The sequence below is a fragment of the Stenella coeruleoalba genome, assembly GCF_951394435.1.
Source record: "Stenella coeruleoalba genome assembly, chromosome: 3".
NCBI classification, from domain to species: Eukaryota; Metazoa; Chordata; class Mammalia; order Artiodactyla; family Delphinidae; genus Stenella; species Stenella coeruleoalba.
In genome coordinates, this window is record NC_137148.1 from 124,905,806 (window position 1) to 124,926,632 (window position 20,827).

A 20,827-nucleotide genomic window follows, 5' to 3' on the forward strand; every position below is an offset into this window, starting at 1 on the left:
GGTGAGCACTTCAGCACTTCAGGGGTAAGCATCATCGGATTTGCGTTTTGAAAGTATCACTGGCGACTGTGTGGAGAAATGAGTGGGGAAAGGAGGCCAGTTAGGACCTGAGGGGATTCTCCAGGCTGGAGATAATAGGGCCAAAACTAGGGGTAGATGGACAGGGCACCTTCTACTCCTGGGGCATTGCATGGTCTTGATTTCCTGGCAGCTTTTATACCCTTTATGCTATTTAAAATAATGATTTAGAGTCTATATTAGTTTTCTCGAGCTGCCATAACAATCTATCCCACATGAGTGGCTTAAGCAACAGAAATTTATTTAATGATAGTTCTGGAGACTAGAAGTCTGAGATCTAGGTGTCAGTAGGGTTGGTTTCTTCTGAGACATCTCTCCTTGGCTTGTAGATGGCTGGCTTCTCCCTGTATCTTCACATGGTCTTCCCTCTGTGTGTGTCTGTATCCTTGTCTTCTCTTATTTTCTCTTTTAATGACAACTTTATTGAGATATGATTCACATAACGTAAAAGTCATCCTTTTAAAATAAACAATTCAGTGGTTTTTAGTATATTCACAGAGTTGTGCAACCTCATCTTCCCTTCTTATGAGGACACTAGTCGTATTGGATTAGAGCTCACCCTAATGACCTCATTTTAATTTAATAACCTCTTTAAAGACCCTGCCTCCAAATACAGTCTGATTCCCAGCATACATTTTATTCTTGGTTTTTCTATAAAGGGTATTTAGAGAACCTTTAGCATTTCTATTTTTTTCTTTTTTTAAAAAATATTTATTTACTTATTTGGCCATGTTGGGTCTTAGTTGCGGCATGTGGGATCTTTGTTTTGGCGTGCAGGCTTTCTAGTTGTGCTGCGCAGGCTAGTTGTGGAGTGCGGGCTCAGTAGTTGCGGCGCGGGCTTAGTTGCCCCTCGGCATGTGGGATCTTAGCTCCCCAACCAGGGATCGAACCCACATCCCCTGCATTGGGAGGTGGATTCTTAACCTCTGGACCACCAGGGAAGTCCCATTCAGCATTTCTATTATTCGACATTGTCCACCCCCACTTCACCCCACCTTAGACACACACACACCTAGAACTGCAATATGTATAGGAAAAGTTGCATAACCATTTAATGGATTTCATTTGGGTTTTGGTCTTACACCAGAATATTGAACTTGACAGTGTTGTGAATTCTATTACGGCGTGGTTTAGCCACAGAAATTTCCTTTACTGGTTACTGGTTACTGCTTGGGAACAAGTCTGCTGCATTTGTCTTCCTTGTGGGCTCCAGAAATTCCTGTTGTAGGAAACAGCTGTCAGGTTCATCCTAGCCAAAAACTTAACCCCTCAACTCATCCCATGGGTGTGTCTAAATGTTTGTGGCATGCCCACAGAATACTTCAGGGTTTATGAACATCAACAGCATCCCTCCTCAAGTAATGTACAATCTGCTAGGGAAATAAGGCAGGCACAAAAGTTACAATATTATAGGGTAGACTGTGCTTTAGGTGAATGGTTCTCAAAAGGTAGTCACCAAACCAGCAGCATGAGCAAGCACTCGGGAACTTGTTGGAGATGCAAATTCTCAGCCCCTACCCTGGCTCTCCTGAATCAGAAACCCTGGTGGTGGGGTCCAGCAATCTGTGTTTTGACAAGACATCCAGGGATTCTGATGCGTGCTCAAGTTTGAGAACCACTGCTTAGTCATAAGAAGTACATGCCATGAGGTTTAAAATAAGAGAGCTCATGTTGGGAGGGAGGATGAGGGGAGAATCTGGAAATCTTCCCAAAAGTATGTTGCATATGAGATAGACCTTGAGGAGTGGGCTGGATTTTGATATTTATATGTAGTTGAACGTATTTACTACAGTTGCCATCTGTGTGTTTATATATTTCTTTTACAAAAGTAATTAACAGCCTGGACTCTAACTTGAAAGATCTGCTAGCTGTCCCTTACGTGCATTTTAACTGGCTCACTATGAATTGAGGCTTCCACCAACATATGTTCAGTTATACAACTGGTAATTATGATTGGAGACATTTTGTTGGAGGAAACTTTCCATTCCAAACATAGCTTGACTTAAGAGTCTACCTTTAAATCTTTAAGGCAAACTCAGGCCAAAGCATCCTTGAATCTCATGGTAAGTAGGGATCTTTAAGATCATCTAGTCTAATAACCCAGCCAAATAACCCGTGAGCTGGCCTTGAAATATGGGTGGCATCAGGACATTCAGCATAGACACACACTTATTCTACTAGCCCATTGAATGATCCTATAGCAGGGGTTGGCAAACTATGGCTCAAAGGTCAATTCTGGCCCACTGCCTATCTTTGTAAATAAAGTTTTATTGAAACACAGCCATGCCCACTCATTTACATATTGTCTAAGGCTGCTTTTATACTATCGTAGTGCAAAATTTTAATCCCTCCTTAAGGCTTTGTGTTTGTAAGAAGTCTTAGATCGCAAGTGACTAAAACCCGGATCAAACTAGCTCCAGTGGCTCCTGGGCCTTGGAATTCAAGGGAAGGTCTGGGTGGAATAGCTGCTCTTGGGATCCAAGTGGACTGTCTTCTCTAGTCCACGCTGCCCTGGTCATGTCTACCGCACAGCTTGCTGCTGAGCTCTCTCCCTGCTCACTCGGCCCAGTTAGCTCTTCCGCCTTCACCGCCCATTTCCATTTCATTCCACCCACTCTGCTGAGTTCAGGTCTCTTTTCTGGTGCAGTGGATCCTGCAGCCATAGCATTGAGCACTAGACTTGGCAACAGAAGTCCTGTGTTCTGGTCCTGACTGTGCTATTCAATACAAAAACGTGAAATAAGATGTCAAGACACACTGAAAATCAAAAAGCCCTCAATAAATTATAAGGAATTTCTTTTATTCTCTTAGTATCAAAGCATTTTTAAGCTGACAGAAACACTAAAGTTTGTCTTATCCCGGTGGCCTGGGTGACAAAATGATCCATACATGTGTTTTACTTGACTCACATACTGTTCTTCTTTATTTTTTCTTTTCCAATATTTGAGCCAAGCTATAAAAAATGAGAGATTTTAGTTTAAAATCTAGATTTCTGGTTCCCCTGAGCTCATGTCCCCACATGGCAGGAGTCAGTCAAAATCGAGTAGGAACCATGCCTCTTTGGCCACCTCTCCCCCTCCCTTCATCATACTCCAGTCCACTCACTCATTTATATGACTTCCTACCCACTGAAGCTCCCTATTAATACGGTTATTCATCTGATTCTCAAAGATCTGATTTCTATCTGTAAAGCCACAGCCTCAGCCAGCTTCCACATGTAGGAGGCTCACTATCTAGAAAAGCAGCTCATTTCATCTCTGAGCAGCTCTGACTGTTGGGTAAGTTTTCCCTCCTCAGCATCCCAAAATAGGTTGGGATGACTTGCCCTAAGTCTCCCAGTGTGTTAGAGGATTAGAAGCACAGGTCTCAGGATGGCTCACTAAGCTAATGGTCTTTTTATCCCACCTCATGGAGGTGTGTTCTTTCTCACCTTCCTTACCCACTCACTAACCCCCAGTCCATTTTAGGGGTGGAGTGGTACAAACAAAACTGTCATTCAACATCAAGTTAATTTTTGACGGAAACATTTGACTTTATAAATATTCTAAAGAACAGGAGTTGGCAAACTTTTCCTGGAAAGGGCCAGATAGTGAGGATCTTAGGCTTTGTATGTCCTTCGGGCTCTATTATAACTATCAATTCTGCCATCTTAGTGCGAAAGTAGCCATAGACAATACATACATGAATGGACATGGCTGTGTTCGAATAAAACTTTATTTACAAAGACAAGCAGAGGACCAGAATTGATTCTCTAGCCATAGTTTGTCCACTGTAGCTGTAGAGGTGTGTGCCTCTGCTGGTGTCCTGATACCTCCCATCTTGTAAGGGCTAACTCAGATGTGCCATTTCCAAGTAGCTTGCCCTGATTCCTCTGCAGGAAGTTATCTCTATAGCATTAGGATTCCTACAGTACAGTAGTTTTCACACATGTTTCAGGGACCCCTGAGAGTCCTGGGGGCCCTCTGAGTGGTCCACAGGATCAACATCATTTTTGTAACAATTCTAAGAAGTGTTTTGCCTTTTTCACTCTCAGTCTCTCATGAGGGTACAGTTGAGTTTTCCAGAGGTGATGTATGATGTAGTCACCACTGACAGCTAATGGAATGTATGCTTCTGTTTTTTGGTTTTTAAAAAATTCTTAGATATGACTCTAATATGATAAATATCAATAGATGTAAATCACCTAAACAAAAGCTCTTTGAGGTTCACAATAATATTTTCGGTGTGTATAGGAGTCCTGACACCAAAAAGTTTCCGACCTGCTGCCATTGTGATTTACTACAAAACAGTTATCTTGAAATATGGATTATTCAGGTAGTCCTTACAAGAATGTAATTTTCTAGTAGGCAGGACCTATACTAACCATTGTGTTTCATGATTGCATATGAATTTGCACAGAGTAAGTTCATTTGTTTTAAAGGTGTTTATTGTAAATCTGCCGTGTGCCAGATATTGTGCTTGGCATTAGGACTAGAGAAGTGGGCTCAGTAAACACTATCCCTGCCTTCATCAAGCTTAGAGTCTAATGGAGGAAACAGAGATTAAGCAAATAATCACAACTGATTATATCAGTACATACTGAAAAAATGCAGTCAAGGGAGAGTACCCAGGACTGTGAGAACCAATAACAGTAGGGTTTGTACTGTTAAGGCAATCAGTGAAGGGCTTTGACCTGAGATCTGTGGGATGTAGGGGATCCATCTAAAGCAGGATTTCTCAACCTTGACACTATCTTGAACCAGATAGTTCCCTGTTGGGATGGGGAGGAGCTATATTGTACGTTATAAGATACTTAGCAGTATCCCTGGTCTCTACCAACTAGATGCCAGTAATACACACACACACACACACACACACACACGCACACGCACACACGCACACACACACCCTCAGTTGTGACAATGAAAAATGTCTCCAGGCATTGTCAAATGACCTCTGGCAGGTGTGGATTAGGATTCGCAGGGAGCAGGGAGGATTGCAGAATTGTCCCTGGTTGAGAACCGCTGATGTAGAAAAGATGTTTGGTAGGAAGGCCACTGTGGTACCCAGAGGAGAGCTACTTGTGGCTGGGCCAGGGCTGGTGGAGATGGAAATGAGGCTGAATGGGAGAGCTACATGACGGGTTCGTCTGCATGGCTTAGTGATGGATTGACCATGAGAGTGGCTTTGTGAAGGCCAACGAAGAGTTTCAGGGCTCATCACACTGAAGGACTGACTTTGGTTTGGGCAAGTGACACCATCACAAGCCGGCTCTGCAATGTCACGGTTACATTGCTCAGAATACACTAGAAGGACTTCCCTGGTGGCGCAGTGGTTAAGAATCCACCTGCCAATGCAGGGGATACGGGTTCGAGCCCTGGTCCAGGAATATCCCACATGCTGCGGAGCAACTAAGCCCGTGAGCCACAACTACTGAGCCTGTGCTCTAGAGCCCGCAAGCCACAACTACTGAAGCCCGTGTGCCTAGAGCCTGTGCTCCTCAACAAGAGAAGCCACCACAATGAGAAGCCCACGCACCACAGCGAAGAGTAGCCCCCACTTACCGCAACTAGAGAAAAGCCCCGGCGCAGTAATGAAGACCCAACGCAGCCAAAAATTAAAAAAAAAAAAAAAAAAAAAAAAGAATACACTAGAGAGAGAGAGAGAGGAGAGAGAGAGGAAACACTTCTGCTCGTCTCTTTGTCTGCATAGCCACCTGTGTTATTGATCTCTGCCTGAAGGAGGGTGACTAATAATAGACCAGAAACAGCTCTTCCTAAAAGAAATGACCATCTGCCAGGGCTGAGTGAATTAAACGTGTGTTTAATATAGCTGTATTAGGACATTATTTCAATGCCAATTGACTTTTTTAAACATTTGTGAAGGTTGGCAAACATATCATAGAAAATATATTTTGTAGTACTCAGAAGAATATTGGCACATTGTCTCTGACAGCACTTTGATACAAGTTAATATATCAGGATTTCTAAAATTCTCATCTCAGTGCCAAAAATTGTGTGAGTCTTCTAGTCCCTGACCCGAGGGTCTCAGCCTTTAAAGACTCTCCAGAGGAACTTGTTTAAATTTTAAAGTCTGACTCAGTAGGTCTGTTGTTGGGCCTAGGAATCTGCATTTTGGCAATCCATGCCCATCTCCGCCGACCCCCTAACCCCAGGGGATTCTGAAGCAGGTGGTTAGCCAGTCACGTTGAGAAACACTCATGCAGCAAAAAGCACCACGAAGGGGCTTCCCTGGTGGCACAGTGGTTAAGAATCCACCTGCCAATGCAGGGGACACGGGTTCGAGCCCTGGTCAGGGAAGATCCCACATGCCGCGGAGGAACTAAGCCCATGCACCACAGCTACTGAGCCCACGTGCCACAACTACTGAAGCCCACGCGCCTAGAGCCTGTGCTCCGCAACAAGAAAAGCCACTGCAGTGAGAAGCCCGCGCACCGCAACGAAGAGTAGCTCCTGCTCACCGCAACTAGAGAAAGCCCGCATGCAGCAACGAAGACCCAACGCAGCCAAAAATAAATAAATAAAATAAAATAATTTTTTTAAAAAATGGCGCCATGAAGGAATTTGTTCCAGTTTCACTTCCACCACTGACTTCTGCTGTAAGACCGCTTCGTCTCACCCCATCCCTGCTTGGCTAACTTTGTTCATCTCCAGAGTGGCTCCAGGAGGCTTTCCCTGATGGCCCGGATGACCCCATAGCATAGCCTTGGTTCCATAGAGTGCCTGCAGCAACAAGAGAGCCCCCAACTAAAAGTGGCTTAAACAATCTAGACACATCTGTTTTACAGAACAGCACGTCCAAAGAGGGGCAGATCCAAGGCAGGTTAATTCAGAGGTTTAGCATCATCTGCAAACCCCCAGATTCTTTCTATCTTGGGTGGCTCCCCTTAGAGTTCATCATGGGCACCAGTGCTGCAGTTCCAGCATCCCAAGTAGACAACCTCCAGAGGCCAAGAAGAGTGAAGAAAACCTTCCCAGGACTCCACAGCCCCACCTGATCTCTCCTCATGTCTCATTGGCCGGGAGTGTATCACATGCCTTTGCCTAAGTCAATCCATTGGCAAAGGAATGAGAAGACTAGAATCAGTTGTCACCAATCAAGATTCCTTCTCTAAGTCCAGGAAAGGTCACAACCATTCCTGAAAGACATGGCTGCTCAGGGGAGGATAAACAAAAATGGGTTTCCCCCAAAAGAGAGAGGTTCTCTTAGCAGATGAAGAGAGGAATAGCTATTGGGAAGGCTTCAATCATGTCTGCTATAATCATCCTCCTCTCTTGAAGCACTTTTCCCACCATTTCCCCTGCTGGAGAGTGAGTCACGTGAGGGCAGGGACCAGGTCCACCTGGTCCATCGTGTCCTCAGCAAGATGCTGTGGGCCATGTTTAGCTACATGAGGTCCAGCATGAAGTGGTCCTGGAATGTCTGTTTAATTTAAATTGATAGCAGATTATGATTTAGATGGAAATTGAGGACATAAAGTAATTTGTTGCAATTGATGAAACCCCAACTCAAACTGACTCATTTTTTTTTAAAGGAGCTGAGCTATATAGGTTTGTATAATTGGGAAGTTCAGAAGCACAGTGGCTTCAGGCCCATCTTGATCCACAGACTCAACTGATGCATTCAGGGACCGGTTCATTCTCTCTCCATCTGAATGATGCTTTCTCTCAACCGGAGGATAGGATGGGGCCAGGGGTCTTAGACTGACTCCTCCTGGCTTAGCAAGCCAGATGGCTTCTGCAAAAGCTCCTGTAGAAAAACTCCAGAGAGGATTAGGTCACGTGCCTGCCAATCACATGGAAAGAAGATTGGGGTTGCCTGGGTGGCCAGACCCGTGCTCCTTTCTAATCTGTGTTGGAATAGGTTCAACCCACCTAAAACCCACAGATTGGGTTCCCCATGGGAAAGAGAGGTTATATTGCCAGAAGAAGCAGAGAGCAGATGCTGAAGAGGCAAAACAACAGATGTCCACTACATTTATGGATGAAAAAAAGCAGTTTGCAGGGCATGATACATGGGCCAAACCGTAATTGAGAACTACTTGCTGATACACACAGAACGTAACTATTTTCCCCTCCTACCCTGGCCCCTACAAATTCAGTTTGAAACTTTGAATGAAGCTTTGTGTCCTAAAGATAAAAAAGCAGCTTTTGTTTGTTGATTTTTAGGGAGGATCTTTATTTTTATTAATTTTTTTATCTCAAAAGAAAGTGTATTCTTTGTCTTTCCTCCTATTATCTTTTGGTCTTTTATTTCTCTCTTTTTCTCGGTTACTGTGTATCTTGACTTCTTTGACCCACATATCATATATCAACAACCTACTAAAAAATATAGAAATGACATCTTTTCATGGTGCTTTCTCCAAGTTTTTTCTTTCTCTCTCCTCCCCCAATCAGAAATAATTCATAAAAATCTTAGCATTTCATGTATCTCTCTGATTTTTGTATCTTTCTCATCCTTTAACAACTTGTACCTTAGACTGTAGCATTTAGGGATATATTTTATTCATTTATTCATTTGGCAAGTACGAATTGAGTGCCTCCTAGTAGCAAGTGCTGGGTTTAGCATTAGAGATACAATTTTTTTTTAAATCTCCCCTACTCCATCCCGGAATTTCCTGTGGAATAGATTTGTTTACTTAATCTTTACATTTCCACAATATTTAGCTTCATTTGTTAATTGTTACAACTATCATTATTATTATTATAGCAAACTTTGACTTAGCATGTAAGAACATACCAGACAATGTGCTTGGAATTTTATGTATATTATTTCTCCTTTCAAAAATTCTGAAAGGTAAATACTATTATCCCCATTTTACAGATGGGGAAACTAAGGCCCAGTGATACAGCACCTTGCCCAATATCATACAACCTGGATTTGAACCCAGATCTGACAGGTTCCAGAGCCTCTTCTCTCTCCAGCTCACAGAAACTACTCCATAAATGCCCCATAGAGCAATGAAAATTTGCTTGTTTTTCTGTGAAAGTTAGGGTTTGATACAGCACCTTGCAGGATGGACTCTGAGTTGTGAATCCTATAATGAGGATAAATCTGAAGGGGGCCCACTCTTCATCCTAAATCTTCTTGTGATCACTGGCAAACATCTTTGAGACTATGTCCATTTGTCCCCAACCCATATATCCACAATTTCAAATACATCTCTTTGAAGGGCCTTGGTTTCTTCATTGGCGAGACTGTAAGGCTTGTTGTAAATCAGGAATGCCTAATAGAACATTCTACAATAATGAAAACATTTTTTTTTTCTGTGTTATCCAAAAGAGTTCCCACTAGCCACACGTAGCTATTGAGTACTTGAAATGTGGCAAGTGTGGCTGAGGAACTGAATTTTAACTTTTTAATATTTTAACGAATTTTAATTTGAATAGTTATATATAACTAATGGCTACCGTAGTGGACGATGCAAACCTAGAATAATTTTTATCATTCTTTTCACTTCTGATAATATACATATTATTGGGTTGCAAACAACATTTTTTAATGAAATGGCATAAAGTATTGAAATGGAAAGGAATAGAAAAAGGAAAGAAAATATCAGTACCTATTACATGTACTAAGAATAAGTTTTGTTTGAGAAACATTTGTGTCACATATTTGTGTACTGGGTCATTTTGCCAAATGAATTGTTTCCAGTGGGTCATGGTTAAAAAAAAGTTTGGAAACCTCTGTTTGTCCCTGAGTAATGTCACCGAGACCTTGAGAGTAACATGCTTATATGGTGCTCCCTTGTCCAGCCTGGGGCTCTGCAAGACCTCATTTCAGAAATAATTCTGTTCTTCCAGATCCTACAGGCATGTGGTGGGCATGTGACTTCTCTCGATGGTAATTGGAAATGACTTTGTGGTCATCTATCTGTCTGGATGCAGAGATCCCAAACAGGTGGCCCACAGGCAGAATCCAGCTCCCACAGACAGGCCTCTTTGGGACCTTGATGTGTTTTTGCAAGACAATAATCCGCTGAGGCTGGGTAGCAACTTCCCCTTCCCGTGGCCCAGTTTCTCCAGTTTGGTCCCCTTGGGTGGATTTTTCACTGACTTTACCTGCCTGGCCCCTGAGGTATTTTGTGTTGCAACTCTGTTAATAGGTATAGACTATTGGATCTGAAAGGAAACTGAGAGATCACAGAATGCAACCCTTTCACTTTATAGTTGGGAAAACAGTGACCCAGAATTGGGGAGTTCCCTGCCTGAGACCTCACCAAAAGTTAATGGCAGAGTAAAGACTAGAAGGAAGTGGTTCCCTCTGACAGGCAAGAACCAGATATTAAGAGAAATCTTAGGAGGAGAGAAAGAGAGAGGGAGGGAGGGAGGAGGGAGGGAGGGAGAGAGAGGAGAGAGAGAGAGAGATGAAGAAAAAACAAGGAAGGAAGGTAGGAGGGAGCGAGGGAGGGAGGGAGATAAAGAAAGAAGGAAAAAGAAAGGGTGGGAGGGAGGAAGGGAGGGAGGAGGGTGGAGAGGAAGGAGATGGGGTATAGTGGAATGATAGTAAGCCATCCTCTCAGCCCTGGGGAAGAGAGGGCCTGACCAGCGGGTCAGATTTCTGCAAGGGGAGCCCCTCTGGTGGTATAATCATGCTGGAGGGGCTTCTAGTGAGTGGATGACTGCAGAGGCCATGGGGGGAGCCTGTAGAACTTTGAGCAATGGGATAAGCACTTTAGACACCAAAATGGGGGCTGGGGGGAGGTGTCTGGTCTCCAGGAGACCCGCACCTTCTCAGAATTGAGGCTGCGTGGGCTGGCTTTGAGAATTCCCTGACTTGTGTCACCTACAGCTCATTTTGACCTGCCCTGCAAGCTGTCATTGATCTGAAACAAGGCATTTTCCTGCTAGTCCTGGTGGGGCCAGCATGATGGGGACCCTGAGCGAGTTTCTCCTTTCTCTGAGCCTCAGGGCTGTATCTGTGAAGGTGGGAATGTGGATGAGATGGGACAGGAGGTGCCCTGGGGACTACCTTGGGGAGAGAGGGGTCACAAGTAGGTGGCACACCAGGCCCTACCCCAGGGCAGTCACAGCACCTCTGGAGCCCTAGGCCCCTAGGCGGGGATCACAACGCCATGCCTTCAAGGCCTGGCAGCGCAGGAGAGAAGCTGGCCAGAGGTGAGGCAAAAGGAAGACTCAGGAACAACTGTGCTCTGGAAGGATTTAAGAACAAACACCAGGCCTCCCAAGTAAAGGTGTCTGGGAGCCACATCCAATGCCAGCAACCCTGGTGTGAGGGATTTCCCTGAGTGACCACCAGGCCATCATGTGTTTGCATTCCAAGCATGGTTTGCAATGGAATCAGTATAACCTAGAGGCCATCCCATCATTTCAATAAAGGATTCATAGCTTTGAAAAAAAAGAGGGAAACCTCTAGACATACAGATGTTTTCTACACGCTCTCTGCTCTGATACTGAAAATCTGTAAGTTAAGGGGAACCCGGGTGACAGCTGCTATTCCTTGGATTTCCCCACAACATATCAGAGATTGATGGCCTGCCAGAGTCTCAGGAAGCAAACATTGTATAAGTATTAAAACCTCTGGCCCAGAGGCCAAGGGACTGAGTCACTCAAAGCACAAAGACAATTGCTGGCTTCCTGAAGTTCCTCTATTTCCAACACGGTTTCCAGGGCCCCAGACGAAACCCAAATAGTAGTTTTCAGATAAGGAAAAGGTGGAAAGGGTGCCACAAGGCCTCAGTGTGGGGCAGCACTGTTCTCCCTGTTAGGGATACCTGGCCAGGTCTCCTTTCCCTCAGGAGATGCTGAGCAAAGGATACCCTGCTGGAGATGCCCCGAGGAGAGGAGAGAAAACTGAGCCTCTCCTAGTCCTACCGATGCCTGGTTAGGCATCTAACATGTACGTGTGGTGTGACTTCAGGCAGATTAGTTAACCTCTCTATGCCTCAGATTCCCCATACACAAAATACAAAATATATAAAATAGATCATATGGTGTCTGTCTCATGGAGTGATTGTGAGAATTAAATGAGATGGTAGGTATGAAGCTTAGGGCCCGGCACATAGTAATTGCCTAATTCATGTTAGCTGTTAGCTATTTTTACAGCTCCCAGAGTCTCTGACTGGGGGCTTGGTAAAGGTATCGAGGGACAGAGTCAGCAGTGACAAGAGAATTGGTGTTAATTGACAGGAGCCACTCCAAAGTGGGAAAAATGCCAAGGCTGGTAGACACCTTGGGATTTTTCCCCTTCTCCATCAAATCTTGTCTATTCCTCAGTCATTCTTACACAGCTCTGTATATTATATTCCTAAAACCCCATGACCAAGTGTAGCAAGATGATAGTTTTGAAATATTCACTGACATTTCCCTCTCCCAGCCCTCCTGAGCCTTCCCTCTCTTCAGGGAGCGAGGCCTCAGGGCCTGGATGGGCAGCAGAAAGCAGAGACAAAAGGGGTCTCTTCCTGGCTTTTGGATTTCAGAGGTCTGTGCCCTTAGATCAGGAAGGATTTATCTCAAAGTTAAATGTTCTAGAGAAACCGTAAATTAGGGAGGGCAGAAAGGGCTCCTTTACTCACAGCTAACAAACTTCATTGCCTGGCTCACAGGTGGGGAGGAGAATCTCAAAGAAGTGAGAACACGGGTCTCATTGAGTCCTTAGAAAGAGACCCTGTGCACCTGCCCTCTGAGCCAAGGCGGCGACACGAGCCCCAGTGAACAGGACGGGGTGGGGGAGCAGAGGGCCAAACTCACCGAAACTTAGTTTCTGCTTGTCTTGAAATAGGAACCAAGTTGAGTTATAAGAAAGAAATGAGTTTGTTTTTGTCTTATCTTAAAGTGTTTGATTGAATTCAATTGGAAGTATACAGTTTTGAGTTTTTTACAATGAGATTAATATAGAAAAAAAATGAAAAGTTAATTCTATGACATTACACCCGGGTCGACTTTCTGAATTTGCAAAATGAGTAACGAGTATGCAGTTCTCATTTTATAAAGTGACTGCACTAACGAGTGAGAAATACATCAATCCCTTTGTGGACCTCAGCTCAGATTTCCTGGCCCATGATGCTCATCCTGGGGAAGGCCGTCTGGGTCTAGCCCAGGTCCTCTCTGCTGTAGCGGTAGCGTGGCAGCTGGCTGTTAAGCAAGAGCAGTCTGTCTGGCCAAGAGCGTGCAGTTCTGACACATGTCCTGACAACACGTTGCTGAGGAAGGCGGCACGAGCCATGTTGCCAGCTGCACGCCATGACCATGGTACACGCTGTGGAGCCTGGCAGAGGGAGGCTATGGAGGAGTTTCTGTTGCAGCAAAGGTTTTACAACATCGTCTTGGGGTGACAGACTGTTTTACTGACCTGCTGACATGAGAAACTGTGGCCAGGCCGGGCCCATCTGTGAGGTTCCCAGAGAGCGCCTGCTTCTGCTCTGCTGCAGCTGCCAGCACCTGCAGAGCCTGCCTGTCTCAGGGCACCCAGATGCCCACCTGTCAGGCTGTCCCTGCCCATGCCAGGGAAGCCGCTCAAGGCTGATAGCCCCTGGCCCCGGGGCAGCAATCACAGTTTCCTCATCGTCTGCCAGAGCGGCTGATTTACTGTTCCCAGTTTCCTGGTCTGTATGTTAGTACCCTCCATCATTATTCTTAAATCTTTGTAAAATTCATGTGTGTGTGTGTGTGTGTGTGTGTGTGTGTGTGTGTGTATTCAACTGGGCAATGGATGATTACTGTTGAGGGAAAAAAATTAGATACCCTTTTTGCCCACCCCCCAGAGCCTACTTCCTCCCCAGAGGTAGCCACTGTTGGCTCTTCTGCATGGCAGGCAGTAGGGCTTAGTGGAGCACAGGTTCTAGAGTCAGACTTCCTGGGTCCAGATCCTGCCTCTGCCATTTACTAACCGTGTAACCTTGGACAAATGACCTCAGTTTTCTGGGTCTCCATTTCCTCATCTGAAAAATAAAGATGATAATAATAATAGCTCCTCCTGAATTATGAAAACTCAGTAAGATGACATATGTAAATTGCTGAGCACAGTTCCTAATGGAATAATAATATCTGTTATTATCCTCCCAGACTTTCCCTTATGCATTTACCCCTCTAGTTTCTTCATGCATGTCTTCCATTCCAAACTCTCTCCTATGCTTCTGCATCTTGGAACACTGATCCCCAGCCCACCTGTTGTAATGTTAAACCTCAGCTCTAAGAGTCTGGTTCCAGGTATTCACATGAGGAGCATAGATGTAATGACACAATGAGATGACACATGTGTGACCCTTTGGGGTTACCAGAAGCAGCTCTCACCGTCTTCCTATCAGAGTTTTCAGAAAACAAATTACTCACTTATTCAAAGTATGCACAGACAACAAGCACGCTAACACATCCCCCTGGAAACAGCAGATGTGCCCAAAATACACCACCCCAGGAAAACATAGATCATAGCCTCTCATTCCCACAACAGGAAACACCCAATTCACACATTCCTCTGCAGGATATATCAAAAGCATGTCAGCCACCCACCTCTGCAGCTCAAACCTATAAACAGAGAGAGTTTGGAGATGGGGGAGAAAAAAGGAGGTTGCTTTTGGTGGAATGGGCTGCAGCCAAGGGCATTTTTCTTGACAGCAGGGAGGGAAAACCAGAAAACCTTTGCCCAAGCTGGACTGGTCCAAAAACGGATCTGACAATGTTCAAGCAAAGCTCAGTGGCAAGCTGGTAGGGGTAGTAATTTAGAAAGAACTCTTGCATTGAGTAGGAGGTAGGGGTACATGGCTTTGAAGATTCTTTAATATTAACTATTGCTTATACTTATGGAGCCCAAGTGACATGCCAGGCAGTGTACTAAACACTTTTATATTGCTTAGGTAATTTCATACTCACAAATGACCGGAGTTATTCCCACTCTAGAGATGAGCAAACTAAGACTGGTCTCACATAACTTGGCCAAGTGGCAGGGCTGCAACACAAACGCAGCCCTCCTGACTCCAGCATCTACACCCTACACCTCTGTGCTGTGAGCTTCTTCGCACCGCTTCCCACACAGAGATCCCGCATCTCGGTGGTCTTACACAGGAAACAGGATCAGTGCCGTGTGTTCTGATTCAACTCCAAAATCAAATTGAAGGGCCTGTTTCTGAACTACCAGATAACTCTTATAGCCAGACCCCACCCTAACCTTTCAGACGGATAGCTTTCTACCTGTGAAATGCCTGGATCCTCACTTGCGTCTCCTCCTGGGTCTTTAGTGAATACCTGTGAACACACTAAGAGTACTCTGGGAGCTGGCGGCATGTGACAGCTGCTGTACCCGGTTGTTTTCCTGGGCCCCAGGCTGTTGCGAGCTCATTGCTGAACCGGTTGATGCTCTGCTTGATGTTTCACTGTTCAGACAGAAGCTCCACTGTTTTTATTACACTTCCAGCCAATTATTCACAGTTGTTATACTGTCTCCACATCAGTTTTGTCACTCTTTTAATTATACCCCACCCTTGCATAGGTGCTTCTACCTTTTAAAGACTATTTTATAAAGACGACTCAATTAGGATGTGGGAACACTTTTATCTACAAGGTTAAGTGACCCTCAGAAGAGGAAAAAACATGGTGCAGGCACTACATCAGTAAAGAGAACATAACTTCGGTCGCATTGTTTTTGAGAGAGGAATCATGCCATTATCTGCTTTTAAAAGAGACTAATAAATCTGATAAGATACAGCACAGTCTAGTTTAAAAGCGGGGAAAGTTAATGGAGAAAAGAAAGGATGGAGGGAAAGAAAGATGTACAGCAAAGGACACACAGAGACAGAACCAGTTTTCAGTTGGAGGAAATTTTATAAATCATTTTGTCCAATCTCCTTTGTGACTAAGGACGCAATTGAGGCCAGAGAAGTTACAGGATTTGCCCAATCCTGTATAAAACTAGGTGACTGCAGAGAGGAGACCCCCAGCACTACCCATCAGAGAGAGAAACACAAGATGAGGAACGACAGAGGGAGAGAGGAACGGCCAGGTAGAGGAACTGGATGCTGAATTTGTTTCCTGCTATTGTTCAACTCTCGTGCTCCTTTTAACTTCAGAGGGGCCAGTAACCCCTCCCCTTCCAATATGTTGTTTTGTTCCAGCAGTTTTAAATTATCTTGGTAATATTTGGGGAAGAGTTTTACTTGCAAATTTAGTTGTGGAATTAAGATGTATTTTCTCATCTTTAGAACACTAAAGATTTGGTAAGCATGTAGAATAATACTTAATGTTTCAGACCCTTAATTTATTATTATTATTATTATTATTATTTTTTGGCCTTACGCGGGCCTCTCACTGCTGCGGCCTCTCCCGCCGCGGAGCACAGGCTCCGGACGCGCAGGCTCAGCGGCCATGGCTCACAGGCCCAGCCGCTCCACGGCACGTGGGATCTTCCCGGACCGGGGCACGAACCCATGTCCCCGGCATCGGCAGGCAGACTCTCAACCACTGCGCCACCAGGGAAGCCCCAGACCCTTAATTTTTAATCTCATAGTCATTGACCAGCTGATTTTCTTTCGTAAAAAATTGTACTGGGGACTTCCCTGGTGGCACAGTGGTTAAGAATCCGCCTGCCAGTGCAGGGGACATGGGTTCAAGCCCTGGTCCGGGAAGATCCCACGTGCCGCGGAGCAACTAAGCCCGTGCGCCACAACTACTGAGCCTGCGCTCTAGAGCCCACGAGCGACAACTGCGGAGCCCACATGCCACAACTACTGAAGCCTGCGTGCCTAGAGCCCATGCTCCACAGCAAGAGAAGCCACTGCAATGAGAAGCCCACGCACTGCAACGAAGAGTAGCCCCCACTCTCAACAACTAGAGAAAGCCCGTGTGCAGCAGGGAAGACCCAGTGCAGCCAAAAATTAAATAAATGAATAAATAAATTTATTTTTAAAAAGTATACTGATAGCCATTGTCGACTGATTATCTTGCTTTTATTCTTGGAAAGATTAAGATTGTTCAGTCTTACAGTACCTGAAAAATTGTCCTTTTAAAAAACAATCAGTATTTATTTCACTGCGCAGAAGCTTTTGTCTCCAGATCAAATTCAGGATGGGTGAATGTGTGTGTAACTGGTTCTTATTGCAAATTATTTTTAAATACAATTTTTAAACTCTTCAGGGATAAAAAGAAATAACTTAAGTCTGAGGTGGTATTCCCAAATTAATTCATACATGTTATTTTTGTATAAATAGGATTCAACCAAGTTTAATTTCTTCATTCTTAATGCAGGTTCCATTTGTGAAACTATAAGGCTATCGTGTCCACTATGGCAACAACTAGTCACATGTGGCTATTGCAATGTAAATTTATGTTAATTAAAATTAAATTAAAATTTCAGTAGCTCAGTCACACTAGCCACATTTCAAGTGCCCAATAGCCACATTTCACGTGCCCAATAGCCACATATGGCTAGTGATTATTATATTGGACAGCGTAGATATAGAACATTTCCATATCTCAGAAAATTCTATTGGACATCACCGCTTAAGGACTAGTAACTGGGAATGACTCTCCTGGGTACACTTTTTGGCCAACTAACATGAAACAGAAGCCAGAGGTTCCTTGCGTGCGTTTTAGAAATATAGCACATGACCCATATGTCTAAACTTGGTAACTTCATGGATTATTTCACAAGTGAGAAGAGCTAATGTCCTTTGAGGCTTTGAAGAACGAATGTCCTGCTTTCAAATGTTGCTCTCAAGGATAGGCAGTTCCTAACACAAAGCAGTCTAAAACTTCATGTATAAGTCAGTTTGGAATTCAAAAGACATTTGCCCATAGATAAATATTGTAAATCACATGACTGAATTTTAGTACTTTGAGATAAAAATTAATGGAAATAATAACCAGCAGAAAATCAACAGTAAAATTTTAGAGTTTCAGAGGGTGTTATAGATTGGAGGGAAGAGATATCACCGCACCACCACCCCCATACACACACACAATAAGGTTAGATTAAGTTGCTGACTTAACTGAGAATACAAAATCTTACTGAAAATGAGGTGGCTTCCAGGGCAAGAGCAGATGTGGCATATCTCAGTGGAGCTTCCCGTGATCCCCAGAGTTCCTGTTGGCACTGTCTGGATGAGGAAAGGTTTTCACATGTCCGTAAGCTGAAATCATGCTACACCGTTGACCTTTTATAGTCACGGCTTACATCAGCAATCTCGAAGAACTCACACCAACAATGCATACATTTCTGTTTATGGGACTATTTATAAACGTCAGACATTTGTGGACTCTGGTCACAGTCAGCATCACCATAACAGCACCCTCATCCTGAAGGGAGCAGTAGAGTTAGGGCTGGGAGCCCATGGGTACCCTGCCCCAGAAAGTCTGTTTTCCCAATCCATCCCCTCACTCTGATTTTATGGCTTTTTATTTGAATGGTTCAAAGATTAAGTTTTGACTGAAAACCATGATCACTAATCCATCTCCCCAGAAAATCAAATTAGAAAAATTTAATTGATCTTGCTGGTTCTTGCACAATAAGGTCGGATCAATTAGAAGAGGTAGATGAAAGTTTGCGTAGTGATTCTGGAGGGACTTTGGATACTTTCAAGAGCTCTCATTATTGATGGTGATTATACTATTCCTATTTTATTTTCAGACTCACAGCTTTGTTTCCCTTAGCGGTAGTAGATCATTACACTGCTCATATAAATAGAATCTATATTTTTCTCCAAAATTGGGGGGAGGGGGGAGACAGGAGAGTGAAATATATTCCAGGGGACATTAAGCAGGAATCAGAAAAAGAAGCAAAGGAGACAGGACTAAGGAGAATGTTTGTGGATATTCTGGGGGTGGAGAAAGATTGCTCTGAGCTCTGGGGAGGATGTGATGGTCATGATACCGGTGGAGCACTGGATACATTTGTGGAGCACTTCATGCACGTTTTGAAATGCTTTACATGTATCAACCCATTTACTGAGTTAATTAATATTTTAGTTAACTAGCTAACTCATTTAACTTTTGTCTTAACTTTAAGACAGAAAAAAACAAAACTTAAGGGACATGAACTCCTTGAGAGAAAGACTGTAAGAAAGGTATTATTCTCCCACCTCAGATAGCAAAGTTTTCAGCAATAGTAGTTTCAGGGCTAAGCAACCAGCTCTTTGCCCTACCGTGCACTTATGATTCAAGATGTGGGAGGTAATCGAAAGTCCTGCTTTCCTGTTCCTTGACTTTAAAAGGAGGAGGGTGGATGAGATCAGTTATGGAGATCATCTTTGAGAATCTGAAAAAAGCTGTAGGATAATGTATATAACACCAAATTTTATATTTCATTAGAGAGAAATATTAGATATCAGGTGTATCAGTCAGGTATGCTACAGTAACAAAAAAGTCTTAGAAGATATGCCATCAAATATTCCTCCTGGCTCATGATAGATGTTCGTCCTGGGTTAGCTTAGAGCTCTGCTCTAGGATTTCTCAGCCAGGGATCCAAGCTGAGGCATCCTGCACACCATCTGGGGGTACCACTGGCTGCTGGGCTATGGGAAGGCAATATGGCAAATACCATACTGGCTCCTAGGGCTTCCAGTTGGAAGTGACACACAATTTCCATCCATATTTCGTTGCCAAGCAAGACACCACATGCCAAGAATAAAAGATTGAAATTTCGGTGAACAGACACAACAGCTACCACACTAGGTCAAGAACCCTTGAACTAGGTGACCTCTAGGTTCCTTGGCAGTTCAAGGTTTCTGTGAGTCCAGGTTAACTTATATTATGCTTATTCAGAGTTTAGCCAGTAAGTCTACATGTCTAAATGCTAGATACCAATTCCCCTCCAATCAAGTGGTCATCCTTATAGTTAGGACAAAAGTGAGCCTTATCCTAATAGGGTATGAGCAGAAGTTTGTGGACTGTTGCTACAGCCCTGAGTAAAAATTGAGGAATTGAGTGGTTCTCTCCCTGGGGCCCCTAGGGACTTCCTCCAAGAGAGAAGATTGGGTTCCTCACTGGCAAAGTTATCTCAGCAGTTTATATATAATGCGGTTGGACCAGACAGCTATTAATATCCCTTCCAACCCTGAAATTTTATGTTCTAGACAGGTGCCTACTATTATTAAATGCTAGATGACCAGATTATAGAATGGTCAAGCAAAGTATATTTCAGGGAAAGGAAATCTAGAAAAGTAGCCATGAGAAAAATCTAAGCAAGAGATCAGTAGCCTCAAAAGGCAAGTATAGGTCTGCAGCATCATCAAATGCTGACCATAGCACTGCAGTCCCAGTGACTTCAGCCCCTTCATAGTCTCCACCAGCTCTCTCTTCTTAACTATACACATGTGACATTTTCTCAATGTTATGGAAAGTGCTGTTCAAAGGCAGTTGTAAGGTGAGTTGCCTCATCAACTTCCTTCCAACTACAGTGCCTCCCTTCATGCCTTTATAGAAAGTCAACTACCATTGTCCATCCTCATTTTATAGATGTATAAACTGAGGTGCCGAGAGGGACTGTATCTTGCTCAACAAAAAGGCCATTTGGAGGCAGAGTCAGCCACCCATTTCCTTGAGACCCAGGAGTCAATGGCAAGACCTAAATTCCCTTTGTTTGGGGCCTGGTATTGATCCAGAGATCTCCCAAGAAATAGTATTTCTGGATCATTTACCTTGAAATACTCAACTTCCTCTTTTATTTTTCTTCATTTGTGAATTTGGCCTCCGTTATTGCAAGAAAAGGTTATGCTCACTCGTAAGTCTCTGCCTACTTAAGGAGATTTATGGACTCATATCTTAATGCCACTCACCTTCTAAAGATGTCTTAGCTTGGCATA

At 43.9% G+C, this 20,827-nt stretch overlaps 1 protein-coding gene across 1 annotated transcript in view; it reads left to right on the top strand.

The window, feature by feature from the left end:
- ABLIM3 (actin binding LIM protein family member 3) overlaps positions 1–20,827 on the top strand; it is a 145,132-nt gene that overhangs the window by 20,575 nt on the left and 103,730 nt on the right. The window lies entirely within an intron of this gene.